The sequence below is a fragment of the Amblyomma mixtum genome, chromosome 5, assembly GCF_055824585.1.
Source record: "Amblyomma mixtum isolate Tamu chromosome 5, ASM5582458v1, whole genome shotgun sequence".
NCBI lineage: Eukaryota > Metazoa > Arthropoda > Arachnida > Ixodida > Ixodidae > Amblyomma > Amblyomma mixtum.
The window spans coordinates 1,241,048-1,260,165 of record NC_143016.1 but is presented as its reverse complement, the minus strand read 5'-3'; the positions used below and the strand labels follow the sequence as shown (position 1 = coordinate 1,260,165).

Genomic DNA, 19,118 nt, shown 5'->3' with positions numbered 1-19,118 from the left:
GTCGGTGCGGGAACGGGGATTGCGGAAGGGGAGGGGGGGGGGGGGGGCACTTTAACGGTTGGGGAAAGAGGGCTCGACGATTATTTAACGCCAGGCGCACCGCGTAGTTGATTCCTCCTCGGCTCATTGTTAAGAGAGTCGAGGTGTCGAAATCAGTGTTTCGGTGTTGTTGTTATTGAATTGCCGTTGTTGTCGCTACCCTTCTCCTCGCCGTCATCTTTGCTGTTATTTGTTCTTGGCGTTGTCCGACGTCGTTTTCGTACTGCAGTGTTTTCGATCCGCAGTGCGTAGTGGAACCAGGAGGCCGTTCTGTACACGGAGTGCCTGTCGTGTGCAGTTACGATAGGCGGGCTAGGACACCGGAGGCAGTTGATTGCTCACGCCGAAGCTTACTGTGGTGCCCGGATGCAACAGCCGGTATTTTTTATTTGATCAGGCGGCTGGCTGTACGGGTGATGCGTGCTTAAAGGGAAACTGAGAACTACGTCCAGTTTTTTTGTTAGCAAAAATAGACTCTGTGGCCCTTTTCGGCTATGCTGATGTTTGTCTGGCAGAAAAAGACGCGTTTATTGCAGAGAAAATTTCATTTAAAAGTTTTTCCGCCAGTCGATGGAAACTTGTGACTCCTACATCAAAAATGACTCCGGGATCGCAGTTACGTTTAAGTATCGCTGTAGCTTAGCCTCTGAGCTCCGCTAACAAAAACTGCATCGACGCATCGCAGTTTACTTACGAAATCGGCCGATGATGGCGACACCTACATATCATTCTCCGACCTTTTTTTTTTTTTTTTTGGCGTATAAAAGCTCCTTTTTCATTGAAAGCAAGTCTTTTCTTGTTAGAATCCGGTTAGAATATACGTCAAATTCAATCCGTCCTCAGTGTCCCACGGGCAAATGTCTCGTACGTAGGACGCTTTGCACACTCTAATGAAGGAGGCAAACTTGCCAAATAAAATGGTATCAAAGGCAACAAAACGAACAGTCACAAAGCTGGACGTCTTCTCACGTTAATTTACGAAACAGAGCTGGCAAACACTAATGTATTAATGCTTATTTAACCGACACGCCACCGGGGGAAACTGATAGCGTCAAAGGCTGCCTAATTCATGTTCATCTTCTTGTTCACTTACTTTTTTTTTCTCCGCGAGGAAAATATGTGCAAAGCAGTACAAGTTCCCCCGCTGTTTAGTGGGATCAAGCTCACTGGGACTTCAACGCCTCTAGGCAAATTTTCTTGCGCTGGAACGAGCTGCTCAACCCTCAACCGCTTCATCATCATCATCATTTATTTACCCTTAAGGGCCCCAGGGGGCATTACATAAGGGGGGGGGGGGGCGAACAGTAATCAAGTCACATAGAACAAAGAACAAAGTTGGAACATAAACTTAGACACATGCAGATACAGCTGTGAACACTTCAAAAGAAAAACAAGCGAGTAAGTAGGTAAACACAAGAAAAAGAAAGAAAAAAAGGAAAGAAAAAGGGCCTTCAACAGGAATCATTTGGGGAATAAATCAATTAACATCTGTTTAAATTTTAGGGAATTAACTTCATTCACAACACTGTCAGGAAGGACATTCCACTCGGCTATGGCAGCTGGCAAGAACGAGGAATTGAACGCATTGGTTGAACCATGAATGCGTTGAATACTACGGCAATTAAACAAACGTCGCGATGATCTTAAAGGGGGCAAAATTAGGCTCTCACGCAGTTGGGGAAAATTATAATAAAGTTTATGAAAGAGACAGAGCCTTACTATCTTACGACGGGATGCCAAGGAAGGTAAACCAACGGAGGATTTGATATTAGTAACACTCGACCAAGAATCATAATTTGATGTTATAAACCGAGCAGCTCAATTTTGAATGGCCTCTAACATATGTGCTAAATACTCTTGATGGGGATTCCAAATGCTCGATGCATATTCAAGTTTAGTGCGGATGAAAGTTTCGTATGCGATTAGTCTAACCTTATGGGGAGAAAATGTGAGCGATCGTCTGATGAATCCTAGTGATTTAGAAACGCTAGCAGCCAGGGATGTAATGTGCTTCGACCAGTTAAGATCACTTGTTATTTCTATGCCGAAGTATCTGTAGGATTCAACCTCAGATAGCGCGGTCCTGTTTAGCGTGTATGAAAGGTGCAGGTTAGATCGTTTACGGGACACGTGCATAAACTTGCATTTAGTTTCGTTCAATTTCATGAGCTAGGTCGAGCACCAACTTTGTATCAAGTTCAGGTCGTCCTGCAGCAATGGCTGGTCGTTCGTAGTGCTAACACGGCGGTAAAGAACCCAATCATCTGCGAACAAACGGATGGATGATGAAATGCCGGCAGGAAGGTCATTGATAAAGACAAGAAACAGGAGCGGCCCAAGAACTGAGCCCTGAGGCACTTCGGAGGTAACTTTAGTAACGGTAGAAGGATGGTTGTCGATGACGGTGTATTGCGAACGATTCCGATGCTGAACCGCTTCACAAACCTAGATCCATGCCTGCCTCCCACTTCAAGCAGACGTAGCGACCGGAGCGCCGTCAGCGGAATTCAACAAGTGCCGGGAAGCCATATATTTCGAGATCGACACAGCAAAACTGCGCAGTTTGAATCGTAGCCGCTTTGTGCGCGATTTTCATTTTTGTCTCAGTAACAAGATATACTTACTTTCTTACGCGTTCCTGTCAGTAATTTTAACGCGTTAGTGTTAAGGAACTCCTGTGGTAGAAAATATGGCTTTGTCGTCGTTCACCATGAGCGAAAAATTCAATTAAATTCAATTCAATTTATTCTCCAGTTATACACTCGAACGTTCTCCGGGCTAAAAGGACCGACTGGGCCTTGACTGAGTCCCGGAGACGTTTACAGAGCAGCGACAAGCAGTATGATATACACAGAAATGCTGTACAGTACAAGATCCACGAAATAGAGGCGGGTGGGTCACTTATGTCACGTAAGCTTGTGACGTCATCACAACCTGCCCACCGGATTGTGCGCAAGCTGCGCACAGTGGCAGTTAGCAATTAAATAATGACTGGTGGCGACAGGTTTCTCGGGAAGGGCAACTGGAGTCGCACAGGCCTGATTGGCAGCACCTGCCATCGCAGGACAGTGGCGCATCGCTTAACCGCTGCATCACTGTGCCAGAAGTGGTGTGAAGACTACCAGGGACCTATTACCAAGTCCAAGTAGAGAATGACCAAGTCCGCATATATGGACACTAACCTATTAAGCCATCGCATCATTCCCTATAAGCGGAGCTTAAGTGTGCTCTTACAATTTTCGTTATGCTTGCTTACTCAGACAAAATTTGAGGGTCTGTGTCCTGTGTTGGCGCTGAAGATTGTAAGGTATATAAGAATTGCGAGTTGCAAGGCTAGTAGCGGTGTTCGCAGCACTTCGTTAATATGCAAGTCGCACGCCATCGCATAAGTACACCTTTACACCGAAACCCCACCAGACAGCATCTATTTTTCCTTCCGAAAAAGAAGCTCGACATGTCTCGTCTCGCGATACGTGCGCTTCCACGCAGAAACAGCACCTCGCTTGTTGAACTTCCATATTAGTTAATGCCCTTTCGCACCGCCTGGAACGTTCTCTCCGAACTCATTGCGTGCCGGAGAGTGCATCTGGTTCTCATTTGAAAGCAGCCCACGTGATTTTTTTTTTTCGATTTTCTTCGTCGTCCATAAAACCTCCTCTTTTCATGATTTCACAGAGCCCCGTTGCAAGGCAGGCATTTCTGCCAAGCTTTAATTCATGCAGCGTAGCGTGAAGCTTCAGCCCGTCCAGAGAGTTGAAACTGTCAGGCATTAGTAATTTTTTTGCGTCAGTGGAGAGAGACGGTGGAAGTGCAGAGTAACGCAGATATGCGCACTTTAAATGGCGCTTACTGTAAGGAAGAAAAGAAGCTGTGTGCAGCAACCCATAAACAGTTGATGGTCTCGTGGGTGAGCTTACTGAGCGGGAGCGAAGCCGTCCTATAAGTTTCAGCTCACCGGTTACGGCGATGGGACTGCGATTCACGTGAACCGATCGGTGCCATTTTGTTGTGCAGTGCATAGCTTCAGCAGTCCAAGCAGGAGGCGACGATCCCTCTAGACTTCCCGGCGGCCTTTCGCAGTGCTCCGCACACAACGAACTGGCGGCCGCCATGACGCCAGTACTCCTGGAACGTAAGTTCTTTCGATGCGACAGTTGTTTCCAATGTGATGCGCATTCGGTTTGTAATGTCTGCTGCACAGTTATTTTTGTGTACGGCAATGTGTCCTTCCAACTGCTCAGATCGACCATCCAAATTCTCGGCTTTCTCGGAGCCTGAGAGCAGTCTTCAGAACAGGATGAAAGGTGTCGTAACATGTCGTAAATGAAATCCCTTCTTCAGCCGCTGGTCAGTAAGAACATTATACCGAGATAATCTCGGGCCATAAGGACGACAGAATTAATGGCCTCTACATATAGTCATGTCATTCAGGTGGGTGGACTCGGATGACGCGTCACACCTGGGGGAAGATAGGACTATGAGCGTTCATTGTCCTTACCTTTTGTGTTTTTTTTGTCCTTCTCATTCCTTGAAGTGCCAGAAGTTAATTTCGACGCTGCTTTAAAACTGTGAGAGGAAAAAATAACGAGATGAACAGAGTTCATTGCTCCGGGCAAAGCCAATTCAACCTCCGCAGTCATTTTCAACGCACAACAGAGAGGACCTCTGGTTACGAATTAGAAACCGGTTAAGGAGCCGCTAGCGGACTCCATTATATTCTTTGTCGTCTCGTGAAATGGAGAAAACGGGAATATAGCCGCTGTTGGCGTCCGCACCCCCCCCCCCCCCCCCTCCCGCCCCTTCTCCCCACGAGCCCTATCTGCTTTGTCGTATACGAACGTGGGGAAAAGAGGCTCTCAGCCTCTCTTTCTGAGACGACTCGCTGCAGGACGCGTTACGAGGGTTTAATCCGAGACAAAAGGATGTCTTGGCCCGACGCCAAAGCGCGGCTGATGAAATCGCGTATAGCCCATGTTGGAGGAGATCGCTTTGAAGCCGGCCGCTGTATAGCCGATCAACGCACAAGTCGCGTCGTATCTATAGAGTCTATTACGGGTTCTCATTGCATGGTGCTAGAACAAGAGAGACTCGGCGCGGTCAATCAGAGCTGCGAGATTAGGGCCCAAAGCGCTGAACAAATATTGCAGGGAGATGACGATGAGCGTGTCGAAATAAGGGCAACATGTAATGTATCGCGAGATGGGAGCAGAGTTAGCGACTGTTACACAGCAGCTGGAGAGACTAAACTTGGCGAGCGGAGAGCCAGAAACTGGTTAGTCAACCTCCTCTCCACCCTCCTTTTCCTCATCACCCCAACCACTTAGAACGAATATATTGCGACACATGCATCTTGCCCAACTTCGAGGGGTTGTTCTGAAGTATACGAATCCAGAGATTGCGAGAATTCGTCTTTCAGTCTCTGGCTCATCCTTCGCGAACGACATGCGGACCGCAATGGAGAGAAATGAAACATAATAGCAGACCACTGGAGGCTTGCGAGCGAGGCTAATTAAAGTAAAGGGTAATGATGACTGCCTGTCGCAATGAGCTGTTAGCCATTACGCATCTGAAAAAACACTGCTGACTTCTTTATTTTCTAAGCCTCTTCTTTCGTTTCTTTTTGGAAGAAGGGGAGAGGGCGCTGTTATCAGGCGACCACGATTTACCAAGTGCCCGCGCGGTTGGCTCGAGAGGAGTTATAGGGCCTCGTGCTAATTTCCTTGTATCACTGATCCCCCATACAGGCGAAACGTGGCACTAAGAAGCAATGCTCTGCCTGCAAAAAAATAAATGATAAAAGGAGGAAGGGGGTGAGGGGTAGTTGTGCCGCGGAATACAGAGAAGATATCTCCTCGCCAAGCAGTCTGCCCAAGGCCTGTCGTATGTGTGCGCGCCTGCGCCAGTAATGGATCTCTCCGATGGAAATCACCGCGAGTTTAAGTGTTCCCATTGAAGGCCACATTCTGCGCTGTGTGTGCAAACCGCACCGCCCCGTCAATAAACCGATAGAACGCCCGGGTATAGGGAAAAGGGAAGGGGGGGTTGTTCCCTGCACTCCCGACTCCGTATTCCCTTTTTTTCCTATTATTATTTTTTTTTTGTCTGGGCGGTACATATCACCCTACGTGTTTTCATTTTTATTTATTATCCAACGTTCGCGTGCGGGCGGAATATGATCTCGTTCTTCCGCCTTTGCACAGACATGTTCGCTTATTCCGCGGGAGCTCTCCTTTTTTTCTTTTTTTTTTGTCGGCACATGACCACGATCTTCAGTGCGACATTGATCTCCGGCGAACCCACAGTGGAGAGCGGGTAGTTCCCCTGTAAATATACACATACACATGCAAGGCCGAAAGCTTTGGGGGCGCGCATGTCTTTTCTGAAGCACGCTGATAAGCGAGCTGCTCTGAACGCGTCGCTCCCCTGCAGTTCGAGTCGCTTTAGAAATGGGCCAGAGTATACACCAGACAGGATTCCACTCACAACGGACTCTGTTATCGTTGAAGCCGGCTGCGATTACGCAGTGACGCTTGTTATGTTGAGCTGGAAGAGATGATACACGCATATACACGTTATCAGAGGTTCGATGCGAGCCTTAGGTGTCGTAGGTCACCGCAGATTAATGAATCAGATAAGTGGCTGCTGCAAATTTGAGTTAATACAGACAAAATATTTTGTCTTTGCAATTTCAGGCGCGATAAGAAATTCGACGACCGAACCACGGTGGAAGCTCGGCCTTTCATCATCGTTGGAGCGAACTTGAGCCTAAGAACCGGGCGTTCTCCTTTAAAATTGTCGGCAGTGCCTAATCGAATATATGGCGCTTATGACGTCGTCGTAGGGCTGGGAAATTAAACGTTGGAAACTTGCGGGAAAGCAGATGCATACTTCTGAACGGCCAAACTGACTGAAAAATTGTTTTGTGTACGAATTGAGTGGCATCAGTTGCGGCTTCAAATGAGATGTTAGATTTCTCGGTTCTTTCGATTTCCTTGTTGTCCATTGTGAAGTTTTTCTTTTTTTTCTCTCTCTCTCTTATCATTTGTCTTAACGATTCGGGGATGTCATTCGATGGCACGTCAAAACGTACCCAACAATTCTGTCAAAATCGTTTTTGTACGGGAACCAGTTTATGAACCCAATTTTTTTTTCATATATTGTGAGATTTCACTATAACGGTAGGTATATCCGGAGATCCCCTGTCAGCAGGCTTGCATTTTTTTTTTTTTTGCTATGAGCGTTTTTGCTTTCGTCAAAAGCGTTCCCTATTGGCTTTCTATGGCGGAATTAACTGCTCTATGCGAGCTACGGAGACAGTTTAAAAGAAAAATTTTGCTACGCAACGGAAGACCTTCAATATTTCCGTAACAGCACCTTACAGTTTTCCAATATTCAAAATTTTTCTCCAACAATGTTGGAGATGCACGGAGAAATCGTACGTGTCCACCAAGCACTGCGCACGTAGCTTGATTTTGCAAAGGACAAATACTACGTAGCAAAACGGCAAAATCCGCTACCGTGCCTCTTTCCTGTTTGAGATAACCGCAACGCTAATATGCTGCTGCTCTCAGGCTGATGACGGAGTTGCCTCACAGGTACACTCTAAACATGAATACGCCTACATAGGAGTAAAAAAAGGTGTAAAGCTGTCTTCTAGCGCACGCGAGGGGGACTCTTACTCCCTTTTTACACCTTTCCATTTAGAGTTTAGAGCAGGAACGCCTGCAGTCACGTTCCAATTCGTGAAGGCACGTGGCGGTGGCCGCCGAACCCAAGCAGAGGGGGAAAAGGGAAAGAATCAAGGGCGAGGCGACCACACGGATGGCTTTCCGTCACGCGTTTCATGCGTCCTGCAGCAGCAGGTGGCCACAGTATATACAGGTGGCGCTTCAGTACGTCCCGTTTCACGCGCTAGTTCGTAGTCATAGTACTATTTACGCGCGTGCGTTCGAGACATTTCAGGTGAAACGCTATTCGTTATTACAGGGGAAACGCCCCAGTCACGCTCGCGCAGACCACCGGTAGCTAGCTCTCACGATACAGCACCCCACCCAACGCAAGTGCCAGTCGGCCACGCGAGACGGGGCAGTGGTACAAGACGGCGCGGTCTTATCGTCATTAATGGGCATCGCAAAATGTCCCGTGTTTCGATTTCCCTGCTGGAATGTTTGCTCACGTGGCGGCCTTCAGGTTCAACCGGCCACGTAGACGGCGCTCCACTGTCTCAACCGCACTTGTTGAGTCTCGTCCTGTAGCTCGGCTGCGGTGGCGACGAGGGCAGATGGAACGTCGAGGCCGCGCAGTTGGAAGGGGGCGGCGTCTATTGGCTTTCCCTATAAATGGACACGTCGTATTGACTGGCCGCGCTCGACTGCGATGCGCGTGGACAGCGCGGGATCGAACTTGACGAAGCGGCTCTGTCGGCGGCGGAAGCGGCGGCTGCAGCAGCTGCAAGCCGTGGTGGGCCTCGCTTACTACTTCCACCTCCAGTGTCGAGACGAGTCGGCGACGAGGGCTTTTTCCTTCTTTGCCTACCGGGTGGCGGGCTCGCCGTGGAGGCCTCAATCACCGAGTACACACGGAGGGAAGAAAGACACGCCCTGGGAACGCATGAGCTGTCAATCAGCGCCGCACGGCGGTGTTCGCACGCAATGCGACTGCGGCGGCAGGCTTTTTGTGTTCTTAGTGGCCGCGTTGAAAGCCGCCGGCGAGGGGGCCGGAAAGTGTGGCGTGGCATGATTGACCGGCTTTGTTCTGCAAACGGTGACGCGATGACGGCCTGGTTTCTGCATGTATTTGGTCGCTTGCGCGTGACCAGTTGATGGCCGAGGTGTTTAGGGTTTGTGGGGAGCCTTTCGAAGAGCACGCGATGCTCAGTTTTGTCATGAGTATTTCGCGTTTGTATCGCTGCCAACTCAGACGATGTGTATGCCTGCCCACGGCGTTATGATATATGAGTAAAGGGTGGTTTAAGGAAAACACGATGTGTTAATAGGAGTAAGAAAAAAGAAATTGGCAAAGGGGAGAGGGAGGGGTATATTGATCTGAAGCAACATATACGATCCTGTCCTGATGGCTTGATGGACTACCACACAAAGGCCACGAAATTCATTCGAATCGACGCGAATGAAATTTCGGAGAAATAACTTGCGGCCTCCCATACGCAACTGCGACTGGGCGGAGGCAGCTGCATCTGAGCAGTGGACGGCACCAGGCGACATCAGTGTACGATGCTAAAGAAGATGGTCTCGTGAAAGCGCTGATAGCGCACTTTTCTCTTAATGTTCTGAACAAAAGTGCTACGGTGTAGAAATACGTTTTTCTGCAACTTGCTTGCCTCAGTAAAAATTTCTTTACTGCTTTCATCAAGATAATGATAACTGACCCTACTGATTCTAGGAAGGTTGTTTAACACGTATTATAACTTTGTAAGTGAATGTGGAAATTAGGAGAAATCGTACTTCGGCTGCCAACAACGCTACACCCGTTTGAAAAACAGTAGGCATCACACGAGTATTTATTCTCGAATTTGTTCCTTTTTTGTCTGCGCGTGTTTGCGTGCGCGAAATACGCTTAAGTGTGCAGACCTTATTTTTCTTGCTGTAGGTCATGAACTCATAAACGCAAAAAAAAAAAAAACAAGAAAAAAGATGGGCGATGGGAGCTGCCTCCAGGGCTATGCGTATAGTGACGCCAGTTTTCCCGTAGTCCCGCATGTCACAATTTGATATCTAGAAGGCCCACTCACGCACAGCCTACACTCGGGATATTCTCCGCTTGAAGTTTCTCCTGGAAAGAGGGTAAAGAAATCCTCGCTGACTCACGCCTCTCTCCAGGCGCGCATGGTCTGGCCTCCGACCGCTGTTGGATCGACCGACAAAGTCAACACCGCAGCGAACGAGCAGCAAAGCTTGGGCACAAACACCCCCCCCCCCCCCCCTCCTTTCCAATGCATCTCCCTCTCAACACACACAGAGAATTCCAGCACTCTCCGCATTTACTATTTGAATAAGGGAGGGACATCCATCAGCTTTACACTATGTATGCACCACAAATTTCGAGAGCCAAAATGTCGGTGTCCTGCAGCACTGCGGTTACGATACCCAAGTAGCTCGCGGTGTGTAGCTTGCGCAGAGTGAAGCTAAAGCTTTTAAAATGTAAAACGCGGCTTTTAAGCACGCAGCGCGGACTCCAATAATACAAACGCAGTTCACGGTTTTTATGACGCAGATTATGTTGATGTGATCTCAGTGGTGATATCGCATGCAAGGTTACCGTTCACAAACGTGCTAATGTGCTGTATGAGCTGACCTTACTACCTGATTTAAACAGTTCGGCCTCAGCCGCTATTTATGCACGATGACAAAGACCGGCTAGTTCACGCAGTGCCTGCTGTTTCCTGATAACCTAACGGACGTATTTCGATGATGCGTTTACTTCTATTTTGCAACAGTAAATTGCGTCTAAATTATGATTTTGTAAGAGGCCGCGGTGGTTCATCGGCTTCGGCTTTCTGCTGCTGAGCCAAAGGTCGTGGGTTCGAATTCCGGCCACAGCGCTCGCATTTCGATGGGAGCGAAATGAAACAAACACTCATGCGCTGCGCGATGCCGGTGCGCGTTAAAGAACTCCAGGTGGTCTCAATTAGTCCGGATCCCTCCACTACGACATCCGTCGTAGCCCACCTGTCACTTCGGAAGGTTGAACACCATGCAGATACCAACACAGATAACGATTTTATGACTTTATGCTGAATTTTATAGAATTAAAAGTGGCCATATACACTGAAATGTTGTTCTGTCTTCCTCTCAACAATTTATCTACGCTCGGTTCTCCAAACAGCAGCCACAAAAGAGGAAAGCGAAGAGCAATTTTACTGTTCGGTAACTATGCCCAATGACATCATATGGAAGCTCTCTGAAACACTGACATCGTCATTATGATTGCTGCTACTACAGCTTCTAGCGAAGCTTCCAGTGTTCTCCACTTAGCGTGTGCTAACGTTTTTTTTTTTCTCTTCCAGAAGGTAAGCACGCCTGCGTCTTGAACTTCCCCAAAGGAAGAGAGATTAAAATTTCAGGCGAGCTCTTCAGTTGCACTCGCCTCTTGGCGCCCATGGTAGGAGACGGGATAAAAATGTACTAAACTGTTCGGTAAACTCGCACCTCTTCAGAGCTGCGGCGGTGACGTCATTACAGAGCGACCAGCATGACGTCACAAGGTTGGAGTATCGGTTAACCGGCACGTAGTGCACTCCTCTTGGGATCGGAAGCTGGGTAGAAAGCTGACGGGAAAAAGCAAAGAAAGAATTAGCAAAGCAGGAGAAAACGCAGCAAAACTGAGACGTCGCTGGCAGCTCGGGTGATGCGTGCAATCGATATTGCAAGCGTCGACGCAAGAGAAAAAAAAATACAGCTTGCGGGAAGCTCGTTTTGCTGATATAGCTCCTCTTCCATCCACACCGGGCTTCTGGGACGGAAGTTTCGTCTTGTCCTGTTTTTGTACCAACTACGCATCATCTTGTTATTCTTTAACAGGTGCTTTTATTTGGCCACTCTCTCCGACGGCTTCGAGTCTACTCCATGATTTCGGAACTATTGTCGTTGCTTTCACCTTTTTTTTTTTTCGTTTGCTGTTTCGGTCTTAGTCATCCCTTATTAAAATGGTCTATAGAAAGTCTTAGGACTTCTTATTGACTCTATTGACTTCCTATAGATATTGCTTTTTGTCTATTCACAGTCTATAGACTTTATATAGACAAAAGTCTACTAAAAGTGTATGCCCATAAATCTAGAGATTGTCTATAGACTGTCTATGGCATTTGTATTGCCTATAGATTGTTCTCTAGGATTTGTCTATAGACAGTCTGTAAACTTTATAGAGAGAAATAGACTTCTGTCTATAAAGTCTATAGACAGTCTATAGACTTTATAGACAGAAGTCTATACACACTCCTTAGACTAAAACTTTTTTTGTCAGGGGTACTTTCTCAACGTTCACCTGAATCATTTTATATTTTTCACGAAACTGAGTAATAGGCAACTGTCCGTGCACAAAATGTTAAACTAAACTAACAACAAGGGCGGGTGGAAGGGTTGAAAGCGAGCGGGGGGGGGGGGGGGGGAGGCGCCTCTCAGCGCGAAATTTTACATAGGAAAACCAAGGTGAACAACCTTTTTCGACGAAAGGAAGTTCAAGAAATACATGGTTTCAATGGGACCGCCCGCCACCAATAGACACCCATAAATCCACCCCAGGCCAACAACGCCTCGCGTCGTCTGCTCATCAAGTTGCCAAGGGGGTTCCCGGGGTTATGAAAGTCGTCACGTCAACCCATTCTCGTCCTCATCAATTAAACTCTGCGCTGCGTGCAATCCTGAGACGTACAGGCGCGTCCATAAGTAAGCGGAGCACGCTATTGCGTTCGAAGTGCAATCACGCTTTCTCCATCGGCAATGAAGAAGCGTTGTTTGTCTACAAGAAAGCCCACCAGCCTCCGCTACCAGCATGCGCGCACCACTGCTGGAAATTTCAATTAGGTGACGCGTGAAAAATATTCGAAGACAGTTGCGTGCTCCGTTTACTTTTGTCCGCGCCTGTAAGTGCACGCGTTAACGTCATCGCAACTTTTTATTTGGGAAAGACTATTTGTCGTTCATGTTACAGCATTGAAAACGCGTGTAATGGAACTCCCTGTCCCACCACTGTTTCTGTTACAGCCTATAAGCTGCGCAGGAAGCATTTTACACGGTAAATAATGTCGGCGTCGTACGTCATAAGTGGGAACTCTCGCGTTCACCTGGTGACCGTTGAGAGCATTACCTCTTCACTCCAGTAAATAACAAAAAGCCTCCTGTCCCTCTCTCCCTCCCTCTCTCTCCTGCGTATTCTGGTGCAGAGTTGTTGTGTGCAGCCACCGGGCCACGGTTGTATTCAGGTCATTCCACCAGTCTCCAGTTCTCCCAGTGTGCTACAGAAGTTCCAAGTAGGCGCGTTACAGCATTCCTGGACAGCCCGACATAGTGTTGGATTAAACATGCTATCTCCCGGAAACGCCATTTCTTTTTTTTTTTTTTTGCAGTTTTTCTGGTGCTCTACGACTGAGCTTCGTTACGCCGTCAGGTTCTCCCGAGTCAACAAACGAGCAGACTTGTCTCGCTTGGCTGTCGCGCGATAACGAAGTTACGGCATGAATATGTAACTCACCGTGCATACTTAAATGCAAAATGATCCGAAAACCAATCACAGACACTTACCCGAATGGTATACGAGTGATCGGCACTACAACTGGTTCGTGAAATTTCTAATTCAATGATGACGCCGCGCATTTGCGGGCGACGATTGTGTTCGTGTTCAGGGGAGGGTTACATTGACTGTTCTTTGGTGTGAGAAATGTACATACAGATAATATCTTTATCGCTACCATGTAATTACTCAAGTTTGTATTGTTGAATATCTCGGGTATCTCAGGGTCATATATGATGCTTCACTTCCGTAGCGAACCCATATAGAGCAGATGACAAGCGAAAGCATTCCGAGCGGTTAGCACGCCGCGCAAGATGAGCAACATCCACTCCGGCATACTTCTGCACACGGTTCTCTTGATTTATAGACTCTAAGTCCGTCCAGTATTAGAGTTTGGCTGTTCCTTGTTCTCTGGAGCGACTGATGATGATGATGATGTCCTCAGGCTTAATGGCACATACCCACGGTGGGGGGATTGGCCAGGGTACTGCTTATAAACTTCGTGTAACATAGCCGCGGCCGATAGGCTACGGCAGGAACGGAACGAGCGTGCACGCCTGGGAACGAGACAAGCGAAAAACCAACGTTTATTGCAACAGAGGGTGATTATATAGTATTCCAGGGGAGAGGGGAAATGGAAAGAGGGACATGGCGAGGTACAAAGAAAACTTCGCGCTTGCACAGTGTGTAGCCCGCACAATGACACAGCGGCCGATACAACACTTCTTCCTCCTAAAATCGGTCAACTGGTTTCCTCGTCCTCGTCGAGCGTCGTAAGGCTTGAGCGGGTTCGCTTGGCACTACTGCTCCGGATGACGGAAGTGCCGGGAATGCGCCGTCAGCATGATGATCCCCAACTGCAGGCGGCAACGTAGATCCTTCCAGTCTCATATCGAGCTGTGATGCAGATTCCTCTGGCCTGAATGTATCGCCGTCCGGGCGCGCGTCTTCCGAAGTGTCGGGTGACTGTGTTTCTGTAGCGCCGTCGGGGTTTGCCTCTTCCGCAGTGTCGGGTGACTGCTTTCCTGCATGCCGAAGACGTACCTGGTCCACGTGCCGCCGGACAATTGCTCCCGGTGTTTCTACTGTAACCATTCTGGTCCCAGAAGTAGATTTCACATGCCCTGGTATCCATTTGTCTCCTGTCCCATAGTTGCGAACGTGCACACGGCTCTTTAGTTGGGGCAGCCACTCCTGGCTGTCCAACGGTGCGTCTCCACTACCCTTCGGGAAACACGTATCCAGGCGCGATCTAATCTGGTATCCTAGAAGCATCTCTGATGGCGACTTGCCGCTCTTCTGGGGCGTCCTTCTGTAATTGAGCAGTAGACGCATAAGTTTGTGCTCCAATTTGCCAGGCCTCAACTTCCGGAGACCATCTTTCACCGTTCGGACTGCTCTTTCGGCAGCCCCGTTAGATTGCGGGTGGAAGGGGGCGGTTCTAACGTGGGATATGTTGTTGTTCTCGACAAATGTTGCAAATTCACGACTAGTGAATTGTGTTCCGTTATCGGAAACGATCGTTCTTGGCACGCCAAATCGGCTGAATATGTCCCGCAAACAGTGGATTGTAGCTGTCGTGGTAGCGTGCTTCAGAGGGATTGCTTCTATCCACTTGGTGTGCGAATCGATTAGCACAAGCACCATCTTGCCTTCTATCGGTCCGGCAAAATCCACATGGATGCGCGACCACTTCTCAAACGTTTGTGGCCAGCTTGCTGGTGGAGCGGCTGGCGGCATGGGCAAATTGTCGATGCAATTCTTGCACTGAGCCGACATTTCCTCAATCTCTCGGTCAAGGCCTGGCCACCAAAACAACGATCGCGCAATGGATTTCATCGGCGAAGACCCTTGGTGGGTTTCATGCAGCAGCTGCAGCAATCGTTTTCGTGCACCGGCAGGTATAACCACTCGATGTCCCCAATAAATTAACCCATGTGCCAGGGACAACTCAAGTCGACGGTCAAAAAATACCGCCAGGCACGGCTCAAGGCCTTTAAAGCTTTTCGGCCAACCGTGTAGCACGTAATATTTGACGCGATGTAGTGTCGAGTCGACAGCTGTGAGTTCCTTCAGTTCTCGTGTCGTAACGGTGCCTTCGTCCAGGCTTTCCAAAGAAAAAACGTACTCTTGCGGCTCCATACTAGGACCGGGTGACTGCAGAGGAAGCCTGCTGAGGGCGTCCGAGTTCAGCAGTTGTCTTCCGGGAGTGTACTGAAGTTTGTACCGATATCCTCCGAGATAGAGTGCCCAACGCTGAATGCGGGCTGCAGCCATAGAGGGTGTCGGGCGGTCGGGTCTTAGCAATCCAAGGAGAGGCTGGTGATCTGTAACCAAGGTGAATTCACGGCCCAACAGATAGTCTCGGAATCTGGTGACCCCAAAAACTAGTGCCAGCGCCTCACGCTCCAGTTGCGAGTAATTCCGCTCGGCTTTAGTTAGAGTCCTTGAACGGAATCCGATCGGTCTGTGGACGCTGCCTACTGTGTGAAACAGAACTGCGCCAATGCCGTGTGGCGAAGCGTCGCACTCTAGCTTCAGCTCCTTTAACGGGTCAAAATGGGCAAGCACTTCGGCATCCTTGAGGCACTGTTTGGCCTTGACGAACGCTGTTTCCTGGGGGTGGTTCCACTGCCATCGCGTATTCTTTTCCAGTAACTGGTATAACGGGGACAACACGGTTGACATGTTCGGCAGAAACCTTGAATAAAATGTTATCATTCCGACGAACGAACGCAGCTCGCTCACGTTACGAGGGCTCGGTGCTTTCATGATAGCTTCCACGTTCTTTTCCGTCGGGTGAAGACCGAGACGATCGATACGGTGTCCCAGATAAGTAACCGATGGCTGGCTGAAATTGCATTTGTTGTATCGCAGCTTTACGCCGTGCTCTCGAAATCGCTGCAACACAGTTTTCAGCCGAGCTCCGTTGTCTCCCGCCTTTTCAGACACAAGCACGTCATCTAAGTATGCCTGAACTCCAGGAAGGCCCGCTAGAATGGTGTCCATCTTCCTTTGAAATATAGCAGGGGCAGAGGAAATGCCGAACGGCAGCCTGTTGTAACAGAAGAGCCCTTGGTGCGTATTAATCACGCACAGCTTGCGTGAAGCTTCGTCTAGTGGCACCTGGTTGTAGGCGTCTTTCAGGTCGAGTGTACTAAAAACTTCACCACCGCTTAACGACGCGAACATGTCTTCAATCACCGGAAGGGGATACTGCTCAAGTGCACAAGCCTGATTCAAGGTGGCTTTAAAATCCCCGCAAATCCGCACTGTGCCATCTTTTTTAAGCACTGGTACTATGGGGGTCGCCCAGTCCGAATGTTTTATGGGAGATATTATGCCTAGCGACACTAGCCGATCCAACTCTTTTGCCACTTTGTCGCGGAGCGCGTACGGAAGCGGTCTTGCCTTGCAAAACTTGCTAACTGCACCGTCCCTCAGCACCAAGCTGGCTGGGGGTCCCTTAATCAGGCCCAATTCCTCCGAGAATACATCCTCGTAGTTGCTCCGTAAGGCATTGATGCGGCTGATCGCTTCTCCCGCCACTGGCACTTCACCTCTACTGACTTGCAGTACCGGAACTCCAGCTCTATCCAGCAGGGTTAATAGGTCTCGCCCGCACAGGCTTGGTCCGTTGCAGTCTAGCACTATGAGTGTGCACTCAACTGACACCTTGGTGGGCAACAACTAGCTGAAGCTCGCCTAACACAGGCAGCCTTCCAGCGTAGCACGAAAGTTTCAGATGTGAAGGCTTCAATTTTGGCCAGTGTTTGCAATGCTTATCGAAAACCTGTCGCGCTATGACGCATACTGGTGATCCTCTGTCTACTTCCATTGCCAGTTCTACACCGCCCCAATTGAATGTGCGGCGAAGTGGCGGCTCGAGACACTTCGTTCGCGCCGACAGCAAAGTCCAGATATGAGCATTTTCATAGCAATCTTCCGAAGTGGTTTCTTGCACTGTTAATGTTTGGCCACGAGGCGCAGGTGCAGGTGCAGCAGCCCCGAGTAGCTTGTCACGGCGATTGGGACACATTTTTGCGAGATGTCCACGTTGACCACAGTGATAACAGCGCGATTTGGCCCAGCTGCAGCTGTTAGCGTCATGCTTCAAGCTTCCACATCTGCCGCATTGCCGACACGCTGCATTTTCGGCGCTTTGTCTCGGTGTTGGCCGGCGTCGCGCTTGCATTTTCAGTAGTGGTGTTACTTCTGGAGAAATTTTTTTCGCATCGTTTTCCGCGGCTTCAGAAGCTATCGCTATCGCTTCGGCTTCGTCTAGTTTTAACTCTTTCTTTGCCAGGAGTTGTTTCCATACTGCATCTGAGCGTACACCGCAGACAATTCTATCTCGGATCATCCTGTCAAGGCAACTGCCGAAGTTGCAGTTGTCTCCGATGCGGCGGATCTCGACGAGGAAAGCCTGAATAGATTCTCCCTCCAGTTGGCAACGACTGAAGAATTTGTAGCTCTCCGAAATTTCATTCCGTTTTGGGTCATAGTATTCATTCAGGGCTTTGATAACTTCATCATAACTCAAAGAGTTCGGCGCCTGAGGAGCCACCCTTCCGGCAAGGATCTGAATAGTCTGCGTGCTCAGTGCAGCCACAAGAAGTGCTCTCTTCTTACTTGACTCAGCGATGCCATTTGCTTCGAAATACGCCTCCACTTTGATCAAGTACGGCTTCCACTTATCTGTGCTTTCGTCGAAGCTCGGGAGCATCTGGAAGGCCATGGAAGTCGCTGGCAGTGCTGTCTTCAGGGCCGGAGCGTCTTGGTCTGCCTTGACAGCGTGGGTGTCGTTTTGACTCGTCGCCACTGTAACATAGCCGCGGCCGATAGGCTACGGCAGGAACGGAACGAGCGTGCACGCCTGGGAACGAGACAAGCGAAAAACCAACGTTTATTGCAACAGAGGGTGATTATATAGTATTCCAGGGGAGAGGGGAAATGGAAAGGGGGACATGGCGAGGTACAAAGAAAACTTCGCGCTTGCGCAGTGTGTAGCCCGCACAATGACACAGCGGCCGATACAACACTTCGCCTCTTCTTCTCTCGGAGCGAAAGGCCCTGCTCCTCTGCCTCCTCTGCATTCCAAAATTTATTGCTAATTATGTTGTGTACCTAGAGGCGTGGTTATAACCTTGTCATCCAGATTTCAGCTGTTAACAGTCCAATCGTTTTTAAAATTGTGTGATTCGTCACTTCGTGCATCCAGTTCAATCTTTCTTGGTCTCTCTTGGTCTCGCCTGGTCTCGCATATTTGTTTTGTGCAATCGCTTCCTGACTCCTTCAACTACGAAATTCCAGAAATCCTTCTTGTATGCGAGAACTCTCCATCTCTTCACATTGTCTTTGAAGGCGTATTTCCAAATAACGGCACAACTTCTACCATTTCTTATGCTAAGCAGTTTTTAGCAAGATTACCTGATGTCATTTCGCTCTCATGTAGTCATCGCGATGGACACCTCGCTGTGTGAAGAAAAAGCCGGTGTTGGTATTTTCTCTTTGTCCCTCGACTAGTCATTCTTCGTCCACCTTTCCGACTCCACTTTCTGGCTTTGCGTATGTTAGACAACTCTTTCTTCCGCCCTAATTATGACGGACTCATTAGTGGTAAAATAAAACATACACTCCCCAAAGCTAGAGATGGTTTTTAAAACATGACGTTTCGGGTCCCCTACGGGTCCCTTGTTCACAATGAAAGATGGACGGAATGGGCCGCTTCTTATATGCGCACTTGACAGCGCAGTGAGTGGCCGTAGTTATCAGGGAGATTACCCTTCGTCCTGTTAATGACATGATCCGTGGTCTGTATATAAAAAAGATTC

The 19,118-nt window shown here is 48.8% G+C and overlaps 1 protein-coding gene and 1 pseudogene across 3 annotated transcripts in view; both read right to left on the bottom strand.

Moving 5' to 3' along the window:
* The window catches only part of nolo (ADAMTS-like no long nerve cord), a 294,779-nt gene that overhangs the window by 132,880 nt on the left and 142,781 nt on the right, over positions 1-19,118 (bottom strand). The window lies entirely within an intron of this gene.
* On the bottom strand, positions 8,232-18,120 carry LOC149341093 (uncharacterized; annotated as a pseudogene).